We start from the raw sequence: 19159 nt of genomic DNA on the forward strand, positions 1-19159 counted from the left end.
AGGAATGCCACTCAGAACCCATACATTGGTGTAAATGACATAGCCCCAGAAGACCTCTAAGAGTTGTTGACTGTCTAGTTTGAGACTTTTTTCATAGGAATTTACCCACCCTAGGTACCAACAGCATGTAGAATTTTAATAAAGGATGTGAACATAAACCGTATTTTGACTTTGCAGACTGACCTTGGTGAAAATGTCATGTTACACCCTAAACTGTGCTGCCAGCTATTCACAGTCCATTCTTCTGAACTGATATCAGAGGTAAGTTATTACATCAGTCAGGCAATACCTAGGTTTCCTTAATATCCCAGTACTCGGGTTTCCACCCTGTTCCTACTGAATTCTGTCACAATTTTGCTATTGATTTCAGACAGCATGGCAGGCACCTGCCCATTCTCACATGGATTTCCCTTGCTTAGGTATAACATTTGGGTTGATGTCAGAGAGTAAGTTGTAGGAATAAGGAGTCACAGCTCTGGCGAACCTTTGCTAAATGCAGCTCTCAATTAGCTCTCCCTGTGCTTTTGATTTTGGGGTAAAGGGGAAGGATCATCACTGAAGAGGATGAGCCTGCCTGTGCAAAGTGCCAGCGTGGTTGAGAGGAGTGAAGGCTGCAGGATGGGGAACTACGTGGACTGCTGAAAGGCAACAGAAAAGTGGGGAGAGTAATGTAATGCTTTGTCTGACAGAAGAATCACAGAATCATGGGATGGTTGAAGTTGGAAGGATCATCTGGTCCAAGCCCCCTGCTCAAGAAGGGCCACCTAGAGATGGTTGCTCAGGATGGACATATCTAGATGGTTTTTTAATATCTCCAAGGATGGAGACTCCACTACGCGTCTGGACAACCTATTCCAGTGCTCAGTCACCCTCACAGTTCCCTCCTGATGTTTAGAGGGCAACTCCCATGTTTCAGTTTGTGCCCATTGCCTCTGGTCCTGTCATAGGGCACCACTGGAAAGAGCCTGGCTCTGTCCTCTTTGCACCCTCCCTTCACGTATTTATATACATTGATAAGATTCCTCCCGAGCCTTCTCTTCTCCAGGCTGAACAGTCCCAGCTCTCTCAGCCTCTCCTCATATGCGTGGTGCTCAGAAGGAACTTAGACAGAACGAGCAAGTGATGATTAGCACGAGCAGAGGCTGGAGTGGGGCAGAGTGAGTGGATGCGGAGGAGAAGGATGACTGCTGCTGAAATAGGAAGTGAAGAAACGCAAAGTTAAAGATGCCTTTGCCTAACATCGGTACTCATCCTGCATCTTGCCTGTGAGAAGACAACCATGGATTTACTGGACAGGGGGGAAGAGGGAGTATATAAAACACGTGCATGCACACTTGCAACCACCTCTTACGGCATGCTCAAGTCATGCTCCTGCAGTTATCTTCCTGCAGTCTGCCTTGACTGATGCCCACTAAAGCGGAAGGCTTTACTGTGAACAGCATGTACTAATGCAACCAGGGACTTACAGGAGGGGTAGTTAATGTACTGAAGCAGACTCTGCCCTCAGAAACGCATATTTAGTATGGGCCCAAAATTAAGCCAGGGTATCTGACCACTGGAAGATACTCACATGCACCAGTTTTTCCACTACTGAAGAGCCTTCACTGGCTTTAGTTGCAACTGTATAAATCCTAACAAATTTTATACTCACAGGAAACCAGTTTCTTACACATGACTAATTTCAGCATGATGAATTTAAGCATATGAGTGATTCTGGATGCTGCCAGTGGAATCCTGAAGCACCTCATCTTTTTTTTTCCAGTAAAAAGCAGTGGATGTACATTCCCTATGGTGTTTACACCTGCAAATCCCTCCACAATGAGGAAAATACACTCCTCCAAACTTTATATCCCTTCCAAAGCCAGTCATAGGCTTCACTCTGACCTCAATATTAAGACTCCATGCTATGAGTGGATTGGTAAATTTATGTTGGCATTATTGGAAGTAACATCTGTAAATCCCAGTTCATTGCAGTAAGAATATACTACTTCAGAGGTCGCATTTTACAGAGACTTAGAAATCTGGTACTTGACAACCAGCTACTGAAGACAGTTACCTCTATTCATGGTTCATTTACTGTAAAACCACTTTAAGAATGTATAAATAAGCCTGTACAAAAAAAAAAAAAATTAGTAGGCTTTTAGGAGGCTCAACAGTTTCTCAGTCCTTTCATATCGGTCCAACAGATTTCTAAACTACAGTAAAAACTAACATGCTGCATTCCGAGATTAGAGCAAAGTAAATACCTAAAAATTATTTAAATTATCCAGACTATGTGCTGTGTTTTTAACTTAAAATAGATATGAGGAAAACAATAATCATGGCAGCTAGAATAGAACTCTTCTCTGTATACCTCTATTTTGTTAAAAAAAAACACCTCTATAGTAACTGGATAATCTATAATAGATTATCAAATGCTAACCTTGTGGTTTTACTCATCAACAAAACAAGAAATGATGGTGCTTGGAAAACAGGAAGATATTAAATACAAGAGGTGAAGGTTATTTCTTTTGCCTTGGGAAGAGCAGAATGGAATGTATTTTTCAGTCCACAAATCCAATGACTCTCCCCAATGGAATCAAGAGTAACTTCACTGAAAGTAATGACCTTTCTCCAACTCAACCAAAAAGCAAAATCAATTCCTGCTCCTTTCATTTCATAACTTTGAAAAATCATTTGTTGCAGCGAAACTGTGTTTTAATTTACCGTGGGTTTGTTACACTGTGTTTGCATACTAAATTCTGCGAGTGCTGTGAATAACAATCTCCCAATAGCAACACGCTACAATAAGATACCCTAAGGTAGGTATTGCTCAGACAGAATGGGTTTGCTGGGATTGCTTGCTAATCACACTGTTAGACTTGACTTTGGCCTTCTTTCACAGTCAGATTTTGACTGGCTTGGACAATGCCAGCTACCTCAGTTTTCTCCAGAAGTTCATAAAATACTTTGCACTATGGATATTTTGCAAGTGAGGAAACTGAGGCACAGAGAAGCCTGTTTCCAAGCTCACTCAAGGGGGCAGAGCTGAAGAGGGAACTCAGCCTGGTTCCCTTTCTGCTAGCAGTCCGTGCAGCTGTAAATGCTGTGAGGCAGAAATTGTGCTGAGAGTGCATGGAGGGGCAGGGGCCTTCCTCCACTCTCCACTTTCTCCACCCCTTTGTGTGCAAGCAAGGAAGAGCTGCGGTCCCTGACCTCCTCCGCCTGCAGCTGCTTCTCCCTCCCCAGGGACAGGAGAAGATGCAGTCCTGGGCTTTTGCTCCTCACTGCTGACAGGTGATGAGCTGCCCCAGGGATGCAGATTTCCTTCTGGGGACAGACACCTGTAATCCTTTTCCCTAAATGGGCCAGCCTGGCACTGTCCTTCATATCAGCATATTCTTGAGAGACACAACCCTTTACTACACTGCTTTGAAGAGGAAGAGTAACGTATAGAAATACACAGTACCTACAGGCTTCAGCCACCAGCAGTAGCACTATGTGTTAGCATTATTCCCCTTGAGGTGCTCAACTTTGGCAGGACATTGGCCAGATACTTCTAGTTACAAGCAAATTTTCTAGGACGACAGTGATCACATCACATTTAAAAGGCTTAGGCTTCTGCTCTTCACCAAACCCTTTGGTTTGCCTTTGAGTAAGACTGAATCAAGCACTCAAAGTTAAGAAAAGCAACTGTGGTTCTCCTACTGGCGCTGAAAAGTCCCCCAGCAAGACTTCAGTGGTCATTTCCTCACAAGAAGCTTGTTCTTTGCTCGTTGTTACTTTAATAACACAACTGTTCTTCCTCGATTTATTCTTCTGTGGGAATATTTGAATATCTGCACAGCAAACCCCTCCCGGGTGGTCACTGCATTCACAGCCAGCCTTTGGCTCTGCGCACCGGGCACTGCCGAGCACGGCTCCCGGCGAGCTGAACCGTGCTGAGCAGGGGTCAGGCAGCCGCTCTGGCAGCGCCGGCCGTCGGACAGACCCCCGCCAGCCGCCCGGCTGCCGCCCGGAGCGGGGGGGATCGCCCGCAGCGTCAGCGCCCGACGCCGCTGAGCCCCGGCTCTGGGAGCCCCGGAGCAGGGGGATCCCCCCGGGACGGCCCCGCTGCCCCCCACCCGCCCGGCCTCCCCTTACCCTACCTTCCTCCCCGGCCCGTTCATCCTCCGAGGCGCGGAAGGAGCGGGGCCGGCGCTCGGAGCGGCCGCCCAGGTGAGCGGGGCGCGCCCCGCCGCGCCGCCGGCGCCTCCCCCGGGGCCGGCCCGGCCCCCCCAGAGCTCCCCCGCCGGGCTGGAAGCGCTCCAGGAAAATGTGTTTCGCCTCCGGGGCTCCAGTGGGCAAGGAGGGCGAACCGGCTTCCTCGAGTTATCCCGGCCCCCCGGCCTCTCCCCCTGCCTGTGCCCCGTACAGATCATTTTCTGCCCTGATCGGGAACATTTAGTAATGGGGAAAAAAGTGAGGTGAACCAAGTGCCCTGAGCCTGGCTTGGTTCGGTATGGTAATAGTTACACTGCCTTTGGAAAAAGGCAAACCCTTACCAAAATCCCCTGGAGAGAGTGGTAAATCCACCCATGCAGCAGATAGCTTGTTGCTGGTGCTTTTCAGGATCCTCGGATAAAATCCAGCCTCACAGTGGACGAGAGGGGAGACAAACTGCCTGGGGTTGAGAGGGCAGCATGACCCTGATCTGGAGGAAACCTCAACTGCCAGAGGCGGGACCAGAGACATACTTCAAACAGCCTATTTTCATCTTCGAGATATTCTAGTTTGCAGCAAGTACCAGGTAAGTGGAATGCGTCATCTTGGAAATGACACCTTTGGGCTTGACTGGACTTGACTCCCTCACTTTGTTGCTCTCTCCTTCATGCTTTAAGCACAGCTTATTGCTGTTTTTCCTTTTGGAGTATTGCTATTTCTTGGGAGTTCATTAATATTGTCAATACTGCCATTGCTCTGCGGTGGTACCCAAGGCCTCAACAAGGGAGCTGCACAAGATACTCAGCAAACACAACAAAAAGCAAACCCTACCCAAAAAAGTCAAAGGCTTGCACACCAGACAGTAGAGAGCATGTGAATGTCACAAAAGCAGAGCAACATTAAAGATGACTGGGAGCTGTCGGACAAGTAGTGGTCAAGTCACAGCAGCTGCCAAGGCAAAAACCCACAAAACCACAGACCACAACACAAAATAAACTCAAAGCACTGAACCTGTGCAGAAAATCAGCTCTAGAGAGAAGCAGAACCAGCGTGGGTCAGCAAGTTATGTCAGATTGAGGCTAGGGACTGTGAAGAGCTGCCCTACTTCTAGGGGAGAAGACACACAGTCAGCAAACACAATCCTCCTTGAGCTCCCCAGAAACCCTAGACAGCGCACATATTGAAATGTCCTCAGCAGCAGGTCAGAACATCCCCCCTTTTGTGGCCATACATCTGCAAGAGCTATTGTCTGGGGGCTCATGTCCTTGGCACTCTCTCAAAGGTCCTGGTCCTGCATGGATGAGGTGGATGGGAGGTTTCCTACAGCCTCAGCTGCACACAGCCTCGTTCTTGGATACTTGGGACGGCAGCCCTGGTACAGTCTCAGAGGAGGTATAACCTTTCCTCTTCTGCACCTCTGAACAAGTGCCAGCTGTCAACCAGCCTTTAACTGCAAACCTCAGAATCAGCTTTGCCCAGTTATTTCAAAGGATTGTCAGACAAGCAAGCGCCACAGCCTGCCCTGGGACCCTGCTTTCCCCGGGCGGAAAAATTATGGACTAATCAAAGCATGGCTCTTATTCCTGCCACTCTGGGCAGCCAGGCTGCCTTCCCAACAGAGACCCAGGAGAAGGAGGAAGAATCTCGCCCAGAAACAGCATCATGATCAGGGCAAGGTGTTCAAATGGACACAACCGCTCAGAATTGCCCACAGCACTAAGTTTTAGATACAGCCACACAGACTTTTTGCAGTTCCCACGCAGGCTGTTCCCTGCATTTCTCCTTGCACCATCCCCTTCGAGCTGACATGACTTTTGAAGACTCACTAGAGGAATGCTGAGACCAGCCAGAGCGTCAGTTCTTTGCAAGCACTGAGAAGCTGACATGGGAAATGCAGGAGGCTCAGCCCCATCGCTAACAACCACACTCTCTATGTGGCAGACAAACGCCATTTTGCGTGCACTCCAAAAGGAGGATGCCATCCTGCAGCGACCGTGCTGTCAGCAAGTCTTTTCCTGAGCAAAGAGGACAAGCATATACCCACTCACTTTTTATTCATCTGTGACTTGGTCCCGGGGTGCTGGCACTAACTGCAGCACTTTAGAAGATAAAAAGTAACTCTGTCTTTGTTTCTGGGGAAACAGCCCAAATGCAGGGTATTATTCTGGCTGCTTTTCTTTTAGATATACAAGTAAAACAAAAAGTAAATTGTCTGCTTTTTTTAGTACATTTTGCATGCATGTAGATTTTAGCATGCACTAAGGACCCCCACTTCAGACTTGGTATACTACTCCCACTGAACTTAATGGGAATGTGGCTGTTTATATTTTAACAGGGATAGAATTAGGCCCCTTCATTTGAACTTTATAGCTTTTTTATTCCTTTTTTTATTAATCTATTTCATCATTCTTAATTTGCTTCTGCTGTGTTCTGAGAACATTGTAAGTACACTCCAGCGTGCCGAATAACATATTTAAATTCTAGTATGCAAACATTGTGCCTCCTAGTGGGTAACGTATACTGACTTCAACTCTCCTTCAGGTTGCATTTTCATGCTAATTTCTTGGAACTTTCTTCTGTTAGTATCAAGGAGGTAATTTTCCACATTTTTATTACTCTGGAAGTCCCTCGTTTCTTTCCTATGTTGTTCACTTTGCTCTTTCTTGCACACGGCCAGTTAGGTTCTGAACATTTGGCCTTTGCAATTTTCTTTGCTCTGCACAAATCTGCCATTAAATTTCCTCTCATCCACAAATCTGTTTGTGAGGAGCCCGTTCCTGAGACGTTACTGCAATCACACAAATGGTAAGGAAGTGGGTATCCCCCTGAGTGGACTTCCCTGAGGACATCATCTGTGCCTGAATTGTACCATGACAGCATCAGAGTTCATGTTTCTTATGCAAGTGAAATGCCCACTCCATGGATTCTGGGAATTTTGAAAGAGGTATCCAAGACATGTCACAGATAAGACCCAGGATACTGCTTTTGTTGGGTGAATTCCCCAGTCTATGGAAGCAAACGGCCAACTCCAGCAGCAGACCAGTAGGTCTAGGTACAGCAAAGTCCGTAATCCATTTCTGCCTCCTTAGCTGTCTGCAGCCTGGCTGTAGCTTCAGCTCATAGCATCCACATGTAGTTTATGAAGAGACAAGCTCTAGGTACCTGCTGGCGGTCAGGCTGAGGTGTGCTTGCCCAGACACTCCTTCCTGCCCCAACTGCAAGGACCAGAGCTTGGTCCTCCTAGGCTCGGGCAGACTCCAGAGATCAGATGAAGTTTGCACTTGACTGTTTGGCATTAGCAAAGCACATGATAAAACATTCCTGGTCTTGCAGACAGATCCAGTCCCACGAATGGCATCCTCACTCATTTCTCTGCCATCAGAATTTCCTCCTCTGATCTCACAGTACGCAGGAGTAGGATATCTTTGCCACTTAGACAAGAAGTTTTTTTTCTTTTTCATTTGTATTTGGCCAGCATTGAAAATGCTGCTAGATCTCAATAGCTAAGAAATCTAAAATTAGCTGTGCTTAAAATGAACAATTTTTGTCTCTGAACATACATAACCTTTGTGTAGGTTAGAATATTAATCCTGAAAAGGCCATGATTTGACAGACTGCAAGCCAAATTGGAGCACAGAACACAGTTTCATTATTTTTTTTTATCCAGTCCTTATACACTAGCTTAGGTTTAATCTCTCGTCAAGTTTTCAGGTCATCACAAGGACAAACAGAAAAAAAATCATTAAAGGTTGACGTTAGAAGCTGAGGCAAACAGATATCTAACAATACTCTCTGGCAGAGCACAGCTGGGTGAATAGGACACTGCCTGACGGAGATTTGTCATGTGATGTGTACTCAAAAAAGCATTGATTTTGTCACTGGCTTAGAAAGAACCATTCTTCATAGAAGGAAGTGTCATTCTTCAGAGAAGGAAGTGTCATTCAATAATAGTAATAATAATAAGGATAATAAATAATAATAACAATAGTAATAGATTTGCATTCCTGAACAGCTCACTGCCATTTTATATAAAAGATAAAGCCCATAATGCTGTGGGCTTCATGCTGTATCTTAAGTGCCTGGTTCTTGGACACACATTGTATTTCCAAGCTCTTCCCCTGCTTGCTGCTGTCTCAAAAGCCTTCAGGGGAAATAAAGAGCTAATTCTGTCCTACCCTGCCACATATCTCCATGGACTTTTTGACCAAAAGAAAAAAGCGCAAAACAGTTGAGTCACTCACAGTCCCACTTCTTGACCCTGGCCTGCAGAAACAAGGGGATGGCACAAAATGCTCACTGGTCACTTGAGTGTGAGAGGTCTCAGTTCAAAGAGTTTCCAGCAAGCTTCAGATAGTCCTGATGATAGCCTTTGACTTTGCTGGGACTGCTAGCATGAGTAAAAGACTGCAGGATCCTTCATTAACCCTGTTGTTATCTATAGACTTTGGAGTGTATCAATTATTTCATTTTTCCCAGTTAATCTTTTACAGTGTAATCTTTGCATGCAGTCAATGCCATAATATTTTAAGTATGTATCAGATGATGCTATAAATTGCATCAGTTGATATGTACAGTAGCTTCTTGTCTTGCCTTGGAGTGGTTCATTTGGCTGGCAGACAATCAATTTATTGTTAAATGTGTCCTCAACTGATAGTCTGATTGGACTCTTTAAGTTCTTATGAAGTAAATAAAAAGTAATGAACTATAAAAATAGTATAAAAATAGCATAAAAATAGCACAGGATAATTTGTAAACTACAAGCCGGAAAGCCACAAGCATCACACAAAGCAAACACTCATGAGGGATATCACTTCTCTCTAGACTTACCACAAATCAGAAGAGAACACTGTGCCACACTGTGAAGAACTGAAGATACTGAAACACTCAACTCAAGAAGCCAGTCTAGCAACATTAAGCAGCACTAAGCCGTTTGTATCTAGAACATGGAACATACACCTCACCACATATTTCAGATGAGATTTTCTCTCCCTCGAGTACGTTTAGAACACCTAAGGGCAGGTCCTTTTGTCAGTGAAGTTCACATACAAGGAAGACATTGGCTTGCTCTCTCGTCATTAGGCAACACAAGGCTTTGGTGGGTCATGTGGTCCTCTCCTGACTCTGCAATAAACTCTGCCACTAATAAAACCAGATGAAGAAGGCATTCTCTAATTGGAAAACAGTTTTAAGGAAGCCAGTAACTCCTGACTTGTACTGCTGTGTCTTCAAAAAATAAGGCATTGCAGAGCAAACTAGTATTAAAAGCAGTGTGAAATAAAAATCTTCTTTAGCTCAAGCAAAGTTCTCTACCCTTTTTACTGTCTCCCACAAACAAACACTAACTAGTAGCATTGGGGATTTGCTGTTCAGCATCCATTGACATAAATTTTGCTATAAAATACTATCAGGAGTATTCATGTTAGCCATCACAGGGAAATTTGTCTTCTACTCACTTTGGCAGTTTGTGTACTTACTGAAAATATCTTCCCTCCTGGAAAGACAGGAGCATGGTTTTCAAGAGCTACAATACTTGGTAGAACCCTGTTACTTGGCCAGAGCACAAAAGAAGGAAGCAACATGAATAATTTTGCGCCTGTAAACTCTCAGGGTAACGCTTCAAACACACAAACATGAATTCCACTATTTTAGAGCATTCCACAGCAGGACTATGTTGTAAGCAATCCTTTGTCAAAGAAAGATGATGATTACATCACAGACTGCATGGATGGACAGGCACCAGGCTCATGCCAAGGCAGCTATGATGAATACAAACTTCACATGAGTCATTAACATTTGTAAAACTCATTGGGGTTATGGAATAAAAGACAATATGTCTGTGCAAACACATGTTAATATGATGTTTACAAATGGATGCTTCTGCACCTGCTGGAATACAAATATTTTAACAGGTGCATTTGAAACCTCTCCAGTGTTATAGCTCTGAGAAACCACTACCCAGCTCATCATATAGAAATAATGTGATTTTTTGATCTCTTTGCAATAATGCAATGAACCTGCACAAACACAATCACTCCTGAACAACTAAGGAGACAGACGCAGCAGAAGAATCCTTTTCTTTGCATGGCACAGTGTCTAACCCAGAGCCATTGCACCAAAATATTGGTATTCAGATCTGCAAACCATGGCAATCTACAAGCAGTCTCAGTTTAGAAAGTTTGACCCTTTTCTTGGCCCTTTTGCTTTCTATTAGACACATGGATGAATTAGTGTAAGCATATACAAGAAAGAGTAACATTACATTACTCTAGGAATGACTAGAGTGATTTAATTTTAGAAAACCTCGTAGTGAAGATCCACTAGATCCAGCAGTTGACAGAAAGAAAATCACTGAACGATTCTACTTTGTGTCACAATAAAATTGTATATCCTTTATTATAATACCTATGCTTGTCTCATGATTAATACAAAGTTAGCTGCAGTTACGGAAGGCTTGGAGAAAAACAATTTCCAGAGCAGGAACAGAAAAGCAGCAACACTTAAAAAAAAAAAAGTCATAATAAAACATACCAGTTCCTGAAGGGACATGGTGGCAGAACAACACATTTTTCTCTGAGCTGCATAGCCCTGTCTGAGGCACAACAGCTGCAATCTGCTCATTTCCACAAGCAATGAAGGTGACTTGTGTTGCCCTCCAAGAAGCATCCAAGAGTCTTCACTACAGCTTGGTCTCTCTTTGCAGCTGTGGTAGTAGGGGTGTTTGTTAAAATTATATCTGTACAAAGGGCAGAGAAGTCTTTTGCACAGGGCAAATGAGAGTATAAAAGGCTGTGGTGGGTTCAAGGCACAAAGCTGGAAGTGCAGCAACGAAGAGGCACAGTCACCCCATGCACAGCACCTCAGTCCCACTGTCCTGAAGGCAGCTTGAAATTCATAAACCTGGGGGCGCAGCTCAATGAATGGCTGCATACCAACAGTTTTACTCACAAAGTGGCAATGTGATATCTGTCGCGCCCAGCCAAGGGCTCCCAGGCTGGTTGCAGCCTGCAGCTCATCCAGCCTGCAGACTCCACAGGGCTGTGGACGAATTGCTGGAGTGGTGGCAAACAGCTCCTACCTACCTTGCTTCCTTCTTTGCCATTGTTCTGGGTTGCTGCATGTGCTCTACATGGTTTTATGTATCTGCTTCGTTCTTGGGAAGACAGCAGAGCACCCTGGACTCTATCGGCTGCTCTGGTTACAGCAGTTGCATGTCCTCCTTTAGGAGAGGCAGACTGACCAATTTGCTCACAGGCTTCTTAGGTTGGAAAGGTTATATGCTAGTCATACTGCACAGACTGTGAGATCTCCAAAGCAAGGCATGTCTGACAGACAAAGTCCCACACAAAGGCAAAGCCACTACTCAGTTGAGTGAAGGCTTCCAACATAAGGACAAAGGGTACAAAAGCTATGACTCCTCCCCAACTCTTTTCTCGCAACAGAATGAGCACGTGAAATTGCAGGTCAGAGGGCAGTCCTACCAACTTCTGGAAAACACATTCTAGAAAATGTAACGAACTCCAAATGTGAAAAAACAGGCTTTTCAATTCTCCATTGTAATCTAGAGTGCAAGACCATTTGCAACAATATACAGCTATTTGCAACTTGTTTGCTGACCCAGACCATTGTCACCCACAAGTCAGGTGGGTAAAATATTCTTTATTTGCAGTCAGAAATCACTGTGTGCAATGTTTCCAGGTTCATATCAATAAACCAAGTTCAAATCCATTTTAAAATCTGACCTTTAAAATGACATAATGGGTTTCTCAGTGCATTGTATGAGAGTAATTATTTTTCCGTAGTGGGTAATTTCAGATAATAATGAATACCACAACTTCAGCTAAAGAAGGAAACAAACTCCAGGAAAAAATCATGCTGCGTTAGACTTATGACAGTACCAGTTAATTTTCATTAAAAAAGAGATGTGCTTTCGCAGAGACTATCCTGCCTCAGTTTCCCTTCCAACTTCCAAATTAATCTCATTACTTCTCCCTTCCCTTGTATCTTTTTCCTCTTCTCTCCTTAAGCAGCTTTTGTCTTACAGTTTTTGCCCTTTTCCCCCACCTGCCTACCAGGATACACCTTGGTCTTCCATTCCGAAAAAGCCTTTTTCTCGACAATAACTGGTTTTCAAATCACTGCCTTCTCTCATCATCCTTCTTTCACCTCCAAGATTGTGGACTATGCTGTTCGCTTTCTCTACTTAATTTTCCTATAATTAAATGGTGACCCCTTAAATCAAGTCTCTGGCTTATGCTTTCTCTCTCTTCCTTCAAATTGTTCTCCTGAACACTGATCATGTTAAGTCCTGCTTCACAAACTTCATTTCCTTCTATGACAAGATTACCCACCTACGTTCACCAAGGGAAGCCAGTCGATGTAATCTTTTTGGATTTCAGTAAAGACTTTGATACTGTCTCTCACGGTATCCTCCTGGACAAAATGTACAGGATACAGCTGGATAAACACAGAATGCAATGGGTGAGCAATTGGCTGATGGGTCGGGCTCAAATGGTTATAGTAAATGGGGTTATATCAGGCTGGCAACCAGTCACTAGCGGGGTGCCGCAGGGATCCATCTTGGGGCCAGTGCTCTTCACTGTCTTTATAAATGACTTGGATGCAGGACTTGAAGGTTTGTTACCAAAGTTTGCCAATGACACAAAATTGGGAGGAGCCGTTGACACTCTCGAGGGCAGAGAGGCCCTGCAGAGAGATCTGGACAAATGAGAGAGCTGGGCAATCATCAACCGGATGAAGTTTAACAAGGGCAAGTGCCGGATTTTGCACCTGGGACAGGGCAACCCTGGGTGTACATACGGACTGGGCAACCAGAGGCTGGAGAGCAGCCCCACGGAGAGGGATCTGGGTGTTCTGGTCAACAGCAAGTTGAACGTGAGCCAACAGTGTGCCCGGGCAGCCAGGAGGGCCAACCGTGTCCTGGGGTGCATCAAGCACTGTATTACCAGCCGGTCGAGGGAGGTGATTGTCCCGCTCTACTCTGCACTGGGGCGGCCTCACCTTGAGTGCTGTGTGCGGTTTTGGGCGCCACGGTACAAAAAGGATACAAAGCTACTAGAGAGTGTCCAGAAGAGAGCCATGAAGATGGTGAAGGGTTTAGAGGGGAAGCCACATGAGTAGTGGCTTAAGTCACTTGGTCTGTTCAGCCTGGAGAAGAGGAGACTGGGGGGAGACCTCATCACGGTCTACAGCTTCCTCACAAGGGGAAGGAGGAGGGGCAGGCGCTGATCTCTTCTCCCTGGCGATCAACGATAGAACCTGAGGGAATGGCAGGAAGATATGCCAGGGGAGGTTTAGGTTGGTTATTAGGAAAAGGTTCTTCAGCCAGAGGGTGGTGGAGCACTGGAACAAGCTCCCCCAGCAGGTAGTCACAGTGCCAAGCCTGACACCATTCAAGAAGCATTTGGACAATGCCCTCAGACATACGGTGTGATTTTTGGGGTTGTCCTGTGCAGGGACAGGAGTTGGACTTGATGATCCTTGTGGGTCCCTTCCAACTCAGGATATTCTATGATTCTGTGTTTTCCATCTATCTGAGTCCCCCATACTGCTGGAAGAGTAAATAGTGACAGTGACCATTCACTCACAGGGCAATCGGGATTGCTGGGTTGCCTGAGCACAACCCGAAGTACAATGCTACATACAGGAAAGATCAATTGGAAACAAGGAATGATCAAATACAACCAAGGGAGCAAAACTATCCCAAAGCAGTTCTGCTTCTTCCTATCTGTGACCATCATCACATGCTCATCCTATCTCATGGCCAAGAGTAGCAGGATGATCAGCCTGAAATTAATGTAACAGCATTCATAGGATACTCGTGTCCATTGTGAGAAGGTCATCATCTACATCTACTGCTGCTCTTTTACTCAATGGCTCTGAAATGAGACTGATAGGAAGTACTGAAGGCAGATGGATGGCCTTCTCATCTTCCTTTCTACAAGAAATAGTTTAGCATCAGCTAGTAGTTAATAAGACCACCATTATACAGATACACTTGCTTCAGCAGAAGGTCAGCAAAACCTCCCTGAAGAAATGTGATACCCTGTTCTACAGAGAGGCGATGGATAAAAGGATCGGAGGTACAGTCCGGCATCAAAGGGAGTGACGTCACTGAAACTCTAAGAAAAACTCCTTGTCTTTGTCCCTGAAAGATTACATTCTCAGCTCAAGTAAGTAAAAACTCTGGTTTACTCTGGAGCAATTTCATCCACAACATGCCTGCAAAGCTGTATACAGCAAAGGCACTCAGTTCTGTATCCACAGTGGTCAGGCACTTTTTCTGACATTTTTCTTTACACAGACTTTATCTCCTTTTTCCCACCCATCTCTGAATGTTGAGAATGGCCTACAGTCACACATGCATTTCTTTTTGTCCATCTGGTGCTCTCTTTCTTCCAGTCCATTCATTCCAGAAATCCCCTAAAAGGTGGTCTTGTTTTTTTCCAGTTACAATTTCTCAAACCTACCTTTAATTAAATAATTGTTCTTTACCATGTCTCGACCTATGTTGTAGACTGGAGGAGAAATGGAAAAATGTAACACTGGGTTTTGTTGGCACTGTGTAGGTATGTGTTGTTCCACAGATTACTTAATTACTGCTAAAACCCTGTTCAGTTACGAGGCTGGTTGCTAGCTGTTCAGGTCTCCTGATTATAGAAGATTTCCTCTCATTGCCCCTGAAGAGTGTATAAACAGACTACATGCAAAGTTTTTAGAGTCACCACAAAGGCTCCCACCTGATGGAGGTTTTTTAACACGGGATAGTGATATTACATAGCACAGTGAAATGTACTTACTGGAAGAGTTGCAACACTCATCATGCATGAGGCTTATGCAAGTCCTGTGTATTTGCTTAGGCTTCTTAGTATGGGTGACAAAGTGAGTAATTTTAGGATGTGGAATGTCTCCTTGCGTGGGTAATGGAAGTTGGTAAGTTGAAGAATACAAATATACTTAGTTTTGGGAGGGGACAGAGGAGGGAGCGAGCCGAGTACTACAGGTTTGCTTACCCTGAAATGGTTCTGGATTCCCGGATTCTGCCATATGTATTTTAATCACTTGGAAGCTGCTGTTTAATGCTGGTTTCACATTTGCGGTGTGGTAAGTCATGTTTGGCTATGATGTGAGGAGCAATGCAGTGAGACTATTTGTGCTGTGCTGATGAATGCCATTAAAATAGCATCAAGATGATGAAGTCATTCAGCAAGAGTCTCTCAGCTTGCAGAAACTCTAAATAAAGAGACAGAGGGAAAACAAACAAGCAAGCAAACAAACCAGCCAGAGCAAGTAGGAAGATGAGAATTAAAGCCACAACTAGCTGCATAAAAGCCAAAAATCCCACAAATGATGATTTATAAATTCCCAGTAATACTGCTGTCTGAGCACCCTCTAGTGGTACACGGTTGAGAATAAACAGCTCCAGAGATGAAAATGTGATCCCCCAGGGGAAAAAATAAGCTGAAGACTTAGCGTCTTGTTGACTTTGTCTGGACAATTAATCACTGTATATGTGTTTCCATTTGGAAGACAGGGAAGTAACTCAACATTCAAAAACAATTTTATTTATCTCCTGACATTATGTTCCCAGCATTTCCTTAATTTTCATGTCATCTGACTGGTTAAAGGCTTCTGTTCATTTAAAAGTATTCTATCGATTTGTTTTAAACTCATTTTCTTTGGAATGGGAGATTAGAGTCAAATGAAAAATAATAAGCCAGTATAACAATACAGAGGGAAGATATGGAGGGAACAGAAGTCAATCCAGCTGACTTCCAATCTCTGTGGCGCCAAGGTATGTTTTAACTTAACTGCAGATACATACTGAGCTTGTTTGGTTTGAAGACAAGGCTGTTCACTATTTTGCACTTGTATTTAACCTGGAAAAGGAGTGGAGACTAGTCTCATCATGCAGTGATCACACATCACGGCTTTATAGGTCAATATTTATCAGGAAAATTTTAAACTTCACTTTATATATGCACAGAATATGCTTCATGTTTGTTCTTTTCCACAGTTTTTTTTGACTTACGGACTGTTATCAGTTGGGTTCAACGTACAAGAAGTGTACTCTACTAAGACCATGGTGCTACAATTATGAATTATTTTTACTGTAGAAAAAAAAATCATTCATCCTAGATAGCATGAGTTCTCTTATTTCCTATGGAAATTTCCTATACTTAGACCATTTCTAGATCCACCAGACATCACTCCTGGAGGCTTTGCCATAGCGAAGGCACTTGTCATCAGGAAGAGTCAAACTGTTGGTGCCAGACAAAACTTCAGCTCTCATGTTCTCCTACCTCAGGAACAGCTTCAAGGAGAATGGATATCTGTAACTATGGGGAGGCTTAACACATTGGAGCATCAAATCAATTCTACAGCAGGGCCTAGGCTCCTTGAAGAAAGACAGATTCATAGATAAGGCTCCCTGAAGCTGAGATATCTGTCTTCAGTACCTGTCTTGCCAAGTGACTGGATTTGGCCAGCAATAACAAAAAATGGTGGCTTCAAAAGGGGAAAGGCAGCTCAGTCAGACTGCATCCCCAAGGGCTGCTGGCCTGTGTGAGGACATGTGAGTGGAGGAACATCTCTATTAAATCACACAGCTGAAGATATCCCTTACCCTCAACAGGCTTTGTCCTCAGTTGCGGGACGCTTGCCTCCACCCCCTCTTTTTTCTTCTCCATGGGGAGCATGGAAAACACACTCCACCTCCTACCACACCTTACCTAACTGAGCTTCCTACACCAGGGAAAAAATTGTTGGTGAGTTTATTGCTGTTGATTCCCATGTAAAATAAATGTGTTCTCAGGGTTATGGCCTGAGAGGAGAAAATGGAAAAGATCTTATGTCCTGGATGAAAGGCATCGAGGACAATTACTCTCCTAACTGATTAAAAAATCCAGGGTAAAATATCACTGCAAAACTGTCTTCAACTTGGAAGGTAGAGATCTAAATTCTGGAATATTTCAGACAGTTCACAAAGTCTGGCGACCTGACTGTTGCTCAGAGTCCTGAATACAGCCATGATCCACTAAAAATGCATATTCCATCTTAACCAGTCATCTACTGAGGGAAAAATCAAAGTGAGGACCCCAGCAAATATGTCTAGTTTCCAATTATCTCTTACTTTTTCATCTTCTCCTTACCTACGTGAGAGAAATGATTTTTACCTTGATCATAAGATATGCAGCCAGAGGGGTCATTTAAAATCTTTGGTGGAGCATGTATTTGAGAAATACAAGCAGAAAAAAAAAATCTTCATTACAGTTAATTACAGTTTAAATGGGTTTGGAAGAGAAACTGCTCATATTTTAAAGGCAGCCATGAAAAAAATGTAATGAGAGTCAGACCCTGATTCGCACTTACCCTGGTTTGCATTGGTGTAACCCTGTTGCCTTTAGAAGAGCTTTTCTCCCTTTATACTCCTCTGAGTGAGATAAGAGTCAGGCCCACAGCCTACCTGCCCACCCTTGCCATGATGATGATGATAACGATAATGAAAAAATTAATGGACCTGGAGTCAGTATTAAAAATTACTTGTACCTAATACTAATTTTCCTCATGGCTGTGAAGCCCTCTTTTTGACGAGAAGGAAAACAGAACAGTTACCAGCTGTTCACATAATGACGAACACTAATAAGTGAAGACATGCATGTTAATGAGCTGGGGGAGGGGAATCAGAGGGTACACTCATCAGTGTGCAGCTGTAAGTGCAAATCCTTCCTCTGAGTATTTTGGAAATGTGATGGCATGTCATGTTGGCAAATAGGCTTGAGACTGAAATCAGTCCCCGATAAGGAAAACAGCACTTCTGGAGTCTGCTTCCAGCCCTGGCCAGGGGAAGATCAGCCTGTCTTTCACCATGCTGTTAACAGTATTAGGACAGGTATTTTCACCACATGTGACATCTTCTAAAAAATTATTATTGCAGTCACAAATGAACAGTCAAACAGAGATGACCTCATGGGTCCAGCAGAAAATAACAAGTGAAGAAAGAAAGAAAGAGATGTGTGGATCAGAGCTGGGGGGAGAACAACGATGCCCTTTGTACTCTCTGGTCTGTACATCACACAAACAAATTGAAGCTTAAAGGCTTGCCTGCATGCAGAGTTGTAGGGTCTCCTTTCAAAGTGTGATTTAAAACCTGATGTAGCTGATTTAGTGCAAAAGCCAGTGAAAATCAGTCTTCCTTTTTTTTAAACCCAGCTTATTTTCATTAGGTTTAGGTCAAACAAGTACAGGCTTATGCTGAAATATGTCATTCAGCCCAAAGTAAGGTCTGCATATAGGCTTACAGTGCTCTAACTAACCCACTTCAATTATGGGCAGACAGCACCAGCTCCCAGGTCTTGTAGAGGTGATGGACTTCAGGCTACCATAGGTGCAAAACCCCTGCTTGCAATTAATTTCCTCCCAATTTTCTGTAAACAGTCTGAAGGGGCATTAGGTTCTTGGAGGACCGCAGCAACATGAGTCCTGGCAGCTTTATTAGGAAATAAATTTGTTCAATTTGTTCACCCTGAGCAATCTTAAGAGACTAATCATCAAAACTGGGCAATGTTAAAGGGTAGGTCTGGAGAAAGAGGCCTGCTTAAAAAGAAAATCTTGCGCCAGAGCTTTTGACCTGTTGAGGATTGTTTGGCCACGTCCACAGGTGCCAATGCACAGATTTACAGATTATAGTTCTACATAGCCAGAGGTAGGATTGCCAATATGAAGGAGAGAGTTTGGTGTAAAAGAGAATAGGTGGTGTAAAACCACATAGCTGGGCCTATGCTGATTTACATCTGGTGAAAATGCCTTTGGGGTTTTTGATGTGTAAATAGGTCTTTACAAAAGGGTTAACATTTCATGGAAGGATGCTCACTTACTAGGTTTTTATTTCTCGGTAACAGATGTGGCACTTAAATCAGTACTGCAAGTTGTTATATCAACCTCTATGTCAGGCTCAGAT

Source organism: Platalea leucorodia (genome assembly GCF_965183815.1).
Source record: "Platalea leucorodia genome assembly, chromosome: Z".
Taxonomy (NCBI): Eukaryota; Metazoa; Chordata; class Aves; order Pelecaniformes; family Threskiornithidae; genus Platalea; species Platalea leucorodia.